This window comes from Papaver somniferum, chromosome 3, assembly GCF_003573695.1.
Source record: "Papaver somniferum cultivar HN1 chromosome 3, ASM357369v1, whole genome shotgun sequence".
NCBI classification, from domain to species: Eukaryota; Viridiplantae; Streptophyta; class Magnoliopsida; order Ranunculales; family Papaveraceae; genus Papaver; species Papaver somniferum.
Genome location: NC_039360.1, coordinates 29,663,981 through 29,675,027, shown reverse-complemented (window position 1 = coordinate 29,675,027; position 11,047 = coordinate 29,663,981).

The following is an 11,047-nucleotide window of genomic DNA, read 5'->3' as shown; positions in this document are numbered from 1 at the left end:
TTTATCTAGATTGAGTATGACTGTCTAGTTGATTCTCTAGAAAGTACATTGGAGTTTGTCCATACAGATTGCTAAGCGAAAGATTGGGTGTGGTTGTGAGACCCCCGCTTTTTCAGTTACTGCAAAAGGTGTTCAAGAAGTTTTACAAGACAACTGAAGCAGATTATTCAGCAAAAATCAAAAATAATGTGGCTAAAAGAAGGGGCTTCAAATTCAATATTTTTTCATGTGAACTTAAAAGTTAGACAAGTTAAAAATGTTATTGTGGAACTAGAACAACCTAATGGTAGTATAGTGGCTAATCAAGATAAAATTGCAAAAGTACTGATTTTTTATTTTGAAGACAAGTTCAAGTATCAAGAAGTGAAATATTCTCCAGAATTCTTTCATGACATACCTAAAGTAGTGAGTGAAGAAGACGATCTTTTATTAGATGCTATTCCAAATGATGAAGAAGTGGAAAAAACAGTCTTTGAGTTGGACCCAGACAGTTCTCCCGGGCCTGATGGATTTGTTTGTTGGTTCTACGAAGAAGCATGGGAACTCATTGGTGAAGACTTTGTTAATACTAGAAAATATTGTTGGAGCAGAGGCTTTATTCCAAAGGGATTAAACTCAAACTTCTTGTTACTGTTTCCTAAGGTGAAGAATGCTAAAAGAGCAAATCAATTTAGACCTATTGGCCTGATGAATTTTAGTTTCAAAGTGATTACCAAGATCATAACAAAAAGATTAGGAGTGGTGATTCAAAAAATAGTTTCTCCTCAACAAGCTGCATTTATCAAAGGAAGAAGCATTCAAGACCAATTGTGTTAGCATCTGAGTTAATGAATGAATTGGATACTCTAAGAAGAGGTGGTAACATGGGGTTAAAAATAGATATCACTCAAGCTTATGATTCCTTAAGTTGGGAGTTTCTTTTTCAAGTCTTGATACATTTTGGTTTCAGAGAAAGGGATTTCTTGGTTGTATACTCTTCTTCAGTCAGCAAAAATATCAATTTTATTGAATGGCGGTCCAGTGGGGTATTTCCAAGTGGGGAGAGGACTAAGAGAAGGAGATCCCTTGTCTCGTCTTTTGTTTGTCATAGCAGAAGACCTCTTGAGCATAATACTAACAAATAGAATATAAGAGCAAAAATTGGTTCCAATGGTGACAAGGAAAAATGTTCAACCTTCTCACATTTTGCTGATGATATTTTTATATTTTGTAATTGTGATAGAAGAAATGTCAGGAAACTCTTAAACATTCTCAGAGAATATCAAGCAACATCAGGTCAGATCATCAGTCTTGAAAAAAGCAAGTGTTTTATAGGGGTACAAGTGATTCAAGAAAGATCCAAGTTGCAGAAGAATGTAATATGGGATTATCATCCTTTCCAGATAAGTATTTGGGTGTCATTTTAAATCCTGGTAGAATCAAGACAATACATGTATGGGGTTTTGTGGAGATGCTACAAGAAAGGTTAGCTGGATGTATTGGAAAATTACTCTTATTTCAAGAGAGACTGATACTAGTTAAATGTGTGATCTGCAGTATCCCAATCTACAACATGTCTGTGTACAGATGGCCACAAAAAGTTCAGAAAGAGACTGAAAGAATAATAAGAAATTTTCTGTGGACAGGTGACCCTGCAACAAAAAAACTGATTAATGTGAATTGGGACAGTTTGTTCTCCTCTATCTGAAGGTGGGTTGGGGTTAAGAAGACTGGAAATCATTAATAAAGCACTTCTAATGAAGCTTTATTGGAGAATTCAAAATGGTTCAAGTGAAATGGCAAAATACTTCCAAGCTAAATTCCAAAACAAAAAGGGAGAGTGGATTGAACATTATAAAAAGTCTTCCATATGTCCAGGGTTGAAGTGGATTGCAAATGAAGTTCATGAACATACCATATGGCTAGTAGGTAATGGATCAAAAATGTCAGTAGGAAAAGATATATGGATTAAAGAAAAAGCAACTTAATGAATTGTATCCATATAATCATTTCTTGCTACAATACCCTGACATGAAGGTGGTTGATATATTATTAGAGGGTGAATGGGTTATTCCTAATGAATTTCTAGATGTGGCACAATCTCAGGGGAATTTTCAGTGGCTTCACTTGTGGAGTGTATCAGAACAAAGTATCCAAAAGAGAAATGGTCTACTCAGGTATGGAACTCCTCAATCTGTTAAAGCATTTCTCGGTCGAACTCGCATGCGTTGCTATCTCAAGCATGTTTGTCAATGTTAGTGATCAAAACTATAGGTCTTGATTTCTAGTCTACTATAGCTAAGTCTCGGACTAGGATAGAAAGTGTAGTTGAGCTCAAGGACTTCTTGGAGATTCATCTTAAAAGAAGAAGAACTACTCAAGGAACCGGTGGAACTTCTCGATAAAAAGGTATGTGAAGAATTGAACTTATATGTCACTCAAAAGTCTATCTACTATATATCCTACTTCTTGAGACAAAAAGTCGTATGCTATATATAGACTTAGATTATACACATTTGGTATTTCGAGCCGAGTATACCTCGCTTATATATATCTCGAAATATGTGTTGGTAAGCGTTTCGCTTCGACCATGTTTATCTTTACCTAGTGACGAAAGTCATGATATGTTTGAATCACTTTGAAAATTGCTTTGACGAGAAATGGTGTAACAACTATATAACGTCCTCTAAGAATGTTTCAATGATTGGAATGAGAGTTTAGATTACATAACCAATGATGGACATACGTATTGTTGTGGAAACACATATGTGCATAAGTCCTATCCCTTGAACCAAAGTTTGCGAACTTTGTTGATCAAGACAAACCGGAAGAATGGCTTGTTGCCAAGTCCGCGAACTCAGTCCGCGAACTGCCGAACTTCTCATCCCGAGAAATCCTGCTGGAGTTGACAAACTTGTTGCGTTAGTACCAGTCCACGAACCGGCGAAAAGTCTTTGCCGAGATTTTTTGCTGGAGTTTGTAAACTCTGCCCAGTTGCTTAAGTACGCGAAACTAGTGTGCGAACTTAATAAGGTTATATATCTGAAGATGATTTCTGAACTTAAACTTATAAAGACTAAGGAATGCAGTTTGCAAACCGTCGCTATAAAATTTTATGAAACGATTCAAGTGAATCAAATCATCTTTTCTTTAATTGTGTCTTGTGTAGTACATAAGATTTCCTTGCAATTGAACAACTATCTAACTAGTTCATTTGAAGTCATTTGAACTAGTTATGGTGAAGAAGAATATGGTTGGTATGAAATGCTCATATGGCTAACCTTTTGGTTAGCTATTGTTGAACCAACAAATGTACACGTTTGGGTACGGTTAACAAACCTAGAAGCGTGCATTTCATTTGTATATAACAAGCTAAGTTTTCAATCTAACAGTTGAGAAATATTAGCTTGAATCCAAATCAGGTTTTCATCTAACGGTGGATATTATTTGCTTTGTGACCAATGCGAAACCCTGATTTGAAAGACTATATAAAGGAGACATTTAGTATTATGCAAAACTAATCCCCACACTTTACGTGTGATACTAGTTTGCCTGCTAGAGTCGATTATCCTTTAACCTTTGGTTTTCTTCTTCTAAAACCAGGTTAACGACTTAAAGACTTCATTGGGATTGTGAATCCAGACCAATACTACTTTTATCGTAGTTGTGTGATCTGATCTTGCATCTTCTATCGTACGAGTACAATCAGATTGATTGGCATGAGATTAATATCTCTGATAGGCAAGATATAAAAAATAGTCACAAACATCTTCGTCTCATTGTTTGTGATTCTGCAACATCTTATTTCGCTACCATACGATTAAGATTGTTGTGAGGTGATTGATTTATCTAGGCTGTTCTTCGAGAATATAAGACCGGATTATCAATTGGTTCATGTTCACCTTGATTATTATCAAAAGACGGAACAAAAACTTTAGGGGTTTTCTGTGGGAGATAGATTGATACTTTGATATACTTGTCTGTGTGAGACAGATTTGTTTATTGTCAAAGCCTACAATTTTGGGTCGTAACAACTCTTAGTTGTGGGTGAGATAAGCTAAGGGAATCAAGTGCGTAGTATCCTGCCGGGATCAGAGGCGTAGGGAGTAAAACTGTACCTTGGATTAGTGGGAGACTGATTGGGGTTCAACTATAGTCCAGTCCGAAGTTAGCTTGGAGTAGGCTAGTGTCTGTAGCGGCTTAATACAGTGTGTGTTCAATCTGGACTAGGTCCTGGGGTTTTTCTGCATTTGCGGTTTCCTCGTTAACAAAATTTCTGGTGTCTGTGTTATTTCAGTTTTCGCATTATATTGTTTTATCTTTATAATTGAAATAATACAGGTTGTGCGTTAGATCATCAATTAGAGTAATCCAAACTTTGGTTGTTGATTGTCATTCATTGATTCTTGGATATTGGTCTTTGGTACCATCCAAGTTATTCCTTGTATTTGATTAGTACTCGCAGTTTCTGTTTGAGGAAATAAAATCAAGAGAGAGAGAGATATAAACTCGTTGATGTACTTTTAATTGATTGAGTCTTGTTGATTCTCTTAAAAGTATATTCGAGTTTTTCCATACAGATTGCTGAGAGAAATATTGGTGGTGTTGTTAGACCCCGCTTTTTCAATTGGTATCAGAGCAGGCAAACACGTTCAAGACCTTACAAGTCTGTGTTTATAGCGATCTGACTCTATGGACAGAGGTGTTATCTCTATTAACGTACCACCAGTCTTCGATGACTCTAATTACTTACGGTGGAAAATTGCTATGCGAGCTTTTCTTCAAGCGCGCGATTTTCAATCATGGGTATATGTTGTTAATGGCTATGATGCTCCCGTTGTGGAAGTTGGAGATGTAAACGTTCCCAAGAATATTGGTGAATATAATCCTGCCGAGATACTTGCTGCAAAGAAAAATTCCGACGGTTTGAATGCTATCATACATGCGATTACCCCAAATCTTCAGCACCATGTGTCAAATTGCACTAGGTCTAAAGATGCTTGGGATATCTTAGAAACCTTATTTGAAGGAAACTCCAGTGTAAAGGAAGCTAGGCTTCAAAACCTTAATTCTGATTGGGAGAACCTTCGTATGGCATATGAAGATACATTTGATGAGTTTAATCACAGAGTGTCTGAAATTGTTAATGCATCTTTTGCATTGGGTAAGACTATTCCTGAAAAGGACATTGTGATGAAAATTCTCAGATCGCTACCATCTAGATACGAGTCCAAGAAGCATGCCATCGTTGAGGGAAATAACCTTGATAATCTTTCCATAAATACATTGGTTGGAAAGCTAAAGATATTTGATCATGATCATACATCCAAAATCAGAAAGGATGTTGCCTTTAAAGCACAGAAGAACACTAAGTTACTTGATAAAAGTAAAAGTGTTTATGTCTCTAAGGATGATCAGTTTGAGGATGATTTTACAGTTTAGGGATCTTCTATTGAAGAGAAGTAAACGGTTTTCAAGAGACAAACCTAGGTCGTCAGATAAACCTCACAGTCGTGTTCCTCCTAAAAACAGGGATGCTGAAGAGGCTGATGACGAGGATATGCCACAGTGCTTTAAGTGTAAAGGTTTTGGTCATTTTGCAAACGAGTGCCCAAATCGTAGAAAATACACTAGGAACAAAGGTCTTGCTGTAACACTTGATGAGATGTCTGAGATCTATGATTCTAATGAAGATAGGAAATCAAGTGTTGGCCTTCTATGTGAAAACATTGATTTTGATAATTGTAGCGATACATATATCAACCTTGATGGTTTCTGTGAAGAAGAGAATCCAATCAAGCTGGAAGAATCAATTGACCCATCCTTTGGAAACTCTGGTTGTAATGTTTCAGGATCTATTATGTGTCTGGCTGCTTTTACACCACAGATGCCTGAAAAATATCCAAGTTTGACGTGCTCGTTTTTTTCTCATAAGGGTCATGAACTATCAAGATGTTACAAGTACAAACATCAAGTGAGGCACGCCAACAAACTTCAACGAAGATCAAATCGATTGGCAAGGAAGCTTAAACTTGCTCAGAAGACTGCTGAGGTATGTAGGATTTTATCTTCGTTTAAGAAGTTGGTTTCCAAAGACAAAATAAGACCATTAGAGAAGAAGGTATGGTCAAATCGCTTTGATAGACAGAAGTCTGAGGATTCCTCTCAAGAGGAAAATGGTGGACAAATTGTTGTTCACCACAACACAAATTAATTGTGTTGTTTGGTAAATCTTGTCTCATGTGCCTGATCAAAAAGAGATAAGAATGTGTACCGCTCAGGCTTTAGGAAAAGTTTTTTTTTTAGGATTGTTTTTCTGTCTATCAAATAAAGTAAAGGGTTATTATCGACAATTCTACTCTTTATAGGGTTTAGAATTGGGCGTCCACGAACCTGTTTAAAGGTTGCGAACCCTATATTCCTTTTTTCCTCTCTGATATCTTTTATATCTTAAGACTGCTTGATGAGATTGTGAATTCCACTCACAAAAACCAGTTGTTTATAACTGTTCTCTAAGTATCATGTCTTTGGATGGAAAAGATGTCAGTATGATTGTTAATCCATCAATCAAGGAAAAAGAGAAATCTCCAATAACTCCTTTCTTGAAAAGAAAGAGGAGGAATACAAGAAAACCAAGGGTTATCCCTTCTAACTCTCAGAAATTTTCCGATGTTCTTGATGAGTTGAAGGAAGTAAGAAAGAAGATTATTGAAATAAAGGCCTGCGTTTTAATATCTTTGGAAATTCAAAAGGCCCTGGTTTGATATCATCAGCCAAGACGGTTTTTTGGTATTGACTCCTTCCTCCACAAACCTTATATTCCGATGGCTGTTAACGACAAGGAGTTCGGGAATGATAAGGAATTTCTCAAAGATATTGTTGCCAAGTATGTCTTCTTTTTGGTTTAGCTGGAAGAATAACTAGTGCTTGAATAGCAATGATTGTGACTACACATAGCTATTATTTTTCATCTTCTTGTTCTTTTTTAGGTTTATTGGTTTAAATTCTAAAAATATTTGGAGGATGATGGTTTGCAGTATTTAATCTTTATGATTTGTTATATTGCAATTTGTTATGGGATATTTGTGTTTACGTCCGTGAACTATGTTATCCCATATTTTGTCAAAAGTAAAGTCGTTCATGATAGGTATTCATGTATTGATTTAAGGATGAATAGACTTTTGACATATACAAAAGTTAAGCCTATATTGTCAATTCTTTGATGGAAGATAGGTTAAAATCTTTTGTGTTCAGGGATTATGTCTATTAAATATCGTTATGCAAATAGTGATGAAAGATATAATGAATCCTTGTGTATTCCACATTATTGATCTTCACTGATCCATGTTTTACGTAATACTGTGAGGCTCCGTAATGTGTCTTATGTTGAGCACGATACAACCACGTTGATTAATTTTTGATTAGATTTGTTGGTTGTTCCGTAAGGTACTTTATGTTGAGCATTCGTGAACTAAATTAATCATCTTGTTTGGTTATTTAGTTATTGCTCCAAAAGTATTTTTATGTCGAGCAAAACAAATGACAATTAAATTGATTACTTTTGTAATTAGTTTGGTTGTGTATTCCAATTAGATTAATTATGGGTTCTCTTATAATTAATCTAGTTGAGTATTTTCATACTCCGTAAGATTCCTCTTATGTTGAGTATATGAACGACTATCCTAATTCATTTTCTAATGGTTATGTTAGTCGTATGCTCCGTAAGTTCTCTTATGTCGTGCATAATCAATTAAGTTGGTCACTTGTGTGTTTAATTTGATTGGTATCCCGATTAAATTAATCATGGGTTTACTTGTGATTAATTTGATTGAGTGTTTGGATATAGAAAATCGTTCTCATGGTTTTTGGTGTCCAATCAAAATCCTTTTTTTCTTTTAAAATTAAGGTCGCTCTTGTTGTTCCCTTGGGAATGATATCTAATGGGAGAGAGTTCTTTTGAACTTGTGTTTAATGGTCATATCTTGAGGGGTGTGCGGTTGTGGAATTTTAAAGGTGTTATCTTGTATCTTTAAACTTCTTGATGAATGCTATTAGCTTCGGCTATATGATTGCATCTAAATTAGATATTATGTATTTTCTTTTAGTCATGAAATGTCTCTTACGAAAATTTCATTATGATCTCGTTCTTGTACCTTTGCTAATTTTATTGGCAAAAGGGGAGAGAATTAATATGTAGTTCACACTACAAATACATATGGTTTTCGGATCATTGTGTAAGGAGGAGTGGTTTCCATGTGAGATGGAGTATTGACTAAGGGGGATTGATACATATCACCATAGTATTATTGTTGAAGTTGTGATACAATTGGACTTTGACACTATCTAATAATACTATGACACTGTATAACAATGATCGAGACCGATGCTTTCTCATTGTTATAGCTACGGATCTTCAACAACGGTGATGCTAAACTTACAACCTTTGGGATCATTGGAGTACTTGGAAGTGACGAAGATTTCGAGGAATGTTGAAGATTAGACATGTGGAATAAGAGCTACTAAAGTTTCTTTATCTTTTTGTATTCCATATGTATTGATAGTTTTGTCACTAAAATTGACAAAGGAGGAGATTGTTAGAGCATTGCTCGGTCGAACTCGCATGCGTTGCTATCTCAAGCATGTTTGTCAATGTTAGTGATCAAAACTATAAGTCTTGATTTCTAGTATACTATAGCTAAGTCTTGAACTAGGATAGAAAGTGTAGTTGAGCTCAAGGACTTCATGGCGATTCATCATACAAGAAGAAGAACTACTCAAGGAACCGGTGGAACTTCTCGACAAAAAGGTATGTGAAAACTTGAACTTATCTGTCACTCAAAAGTTTATATACTTTATATCTTACTTCTTGAGACAAAAAATCGTATGCTATATATATACTTAGATTATACACATTTGGTATTTCGAGCCGAGTATACCTCGCTTATCTATATCTCGAAATATGTGTTGGTAAGCGTTTTGCTTCGACCATGTTTATCTTTACCTAGTGACGAAAGTCATGATATGTTTCAATCACTTTGAAAATTGCTTTGACGAGAAATGGTGTAATAACTATATAACGTCCTCTAAGAATGTTTCTATGATTGGAATGAGAGTTTAGATTACATAACCAATGATGGACATAAGTATTGTGGGGGAAACACATATGTGCATAAGTCCTATCCCTTGAAACAAAGTTTGCGAACTTTGTTGATCAAGAGAAACCGTAAGAATGGCTTGTTGCCAAGTCTGCGAACTCAGTCCGCGAACTACCGAACTTCTCATCCCGAGAAATTCTGCTGGAGTTGACAAACTAGTTGCGTGAGTACCAGTCCGCAAACCGACGGAAAGTCTTTGCCGAGATTTTCTGCTGGAGTTTGTAAACTCTGCCCGGTTGCTTAAGTCCGCGAACCGAGTATGCGAACTTAAGAAGGTTATATATCTGAGGATGATTTCTGAACTTAAACTTATAAAGACTAAGGAATGCAATTTGCAAACCGTGGCTATAAAGTTCATGAACCGATTCAAATGAATCAAATCATCTTTGCTTCAATTGTGTCTTGTGTAGTATATAAGATTTCCATGCAATTGAACAACTCTCTAACTAGTTCATTTGAGTCACTTGAACTAGTTATGGTGAAGAAGAATATGGTTGGTATGAAATACTCATATGGCTAACCTTTTGGTTAACTATTGTTGAACCAACAATGCACACGTTTGGGTTCGGTTAACAAACCTAGAAGCGTGCATTTCATTTGTGTATAACAAGCTAAGTTTTCGATCTAATGTTGAGAAATATTAGCTTGAATCTAAATCAGGTTTTCATCTAACGCTGTATATTGTTTGCTTTGTGACCAATGCGAAACCCTGATTTGAAAGACTATATAAAGGATACATCTAGTATTGTGCAAAACTAATCCCCACACTTTACGTGTGATACTAGTTTGCGTGCTAGAGTCGATTCTCCTTAAACCTTTGGTTTTATTCTTTTAAAACCAAGTTAACGACATAAAGACTTCATTGGTATTGTGAAGCCATACCGATACTACTTTTATCGTAGTTGTGTGATATGATCTTGCATCTTCTATCGTACGAGTACAATCAGATTTATTGTCTTGAGATTAATATCTCCGATATGCAAGATATAAAAAGTAGTCACAAACATCTTCGTCTCATTGTTTGTGATTCCGCAACATCTTGTTTCGCTACCATAGGATTAAGATTGTTGTGAGGTGATTGATTTATTTAGGATGTTCTTCGGGAATATAAGACCGGATTATTAATTGGTTCCTGTTCACCTTGATTATTATCAAAAGACAGAACAAAAACTTTAGTGTTTTTCTGTGGGAGACAGATTGATCCTTTGATAGACTTGTCTGTGTGAGACAGATTTGTTTATTGTCAAAGCCTGTGATTTTGGGTCGTAGAAACTCTTAGTTGTGGGTGATATCAGCTAAGGGAATCAAGTGCACAGTATCCTGCTGGGATCAGAGGCGTAGGGAGTACAATTGTACCTTGGATCAGCGGGAGACTGATTGGGGTTCAACTACAGTCCAGTCCGAAGTTATCTTGGAGTAGGCTAGTGTCTGTAGGGGCTTAATACAATGTGTGTTCAATATGGACTAAGTCCCGGGGTTTTTCTGCATTTGCGGTTTCCTCGTTAACAAAATTTCTGGTGTCTGTGTTATTTCAGTTTCCGCATTATATTGTTTTACTTTTATAATTGAAATAATACAGGTTGTGCGTTGGATCATCAATTAGAGTAATCCAACCTTTGGTTGTTGATTGTCATTGATTGATCCTTGGATATTGGTCTTTGGTACCATCCAAGTTATTCCTTGTATTTGATTAGTACTCGCAGTTTCTGTTTGAGGAAATCAAATCAAGAGAGAGAGATATAAACTCGCTGATGTACTTTTAATTGATTGAGTCTTTTTGATTCTCCTAAAAGTATATTCCAGTTTGTCCATACAGATTGCTAAGAGAAATATTGGGTGGTGTTGTTAGACCCCCGCTTTTTCACAATCCACCCTAATATTTCAAGCAATATATGGAAAATAGTAAGAGGTGC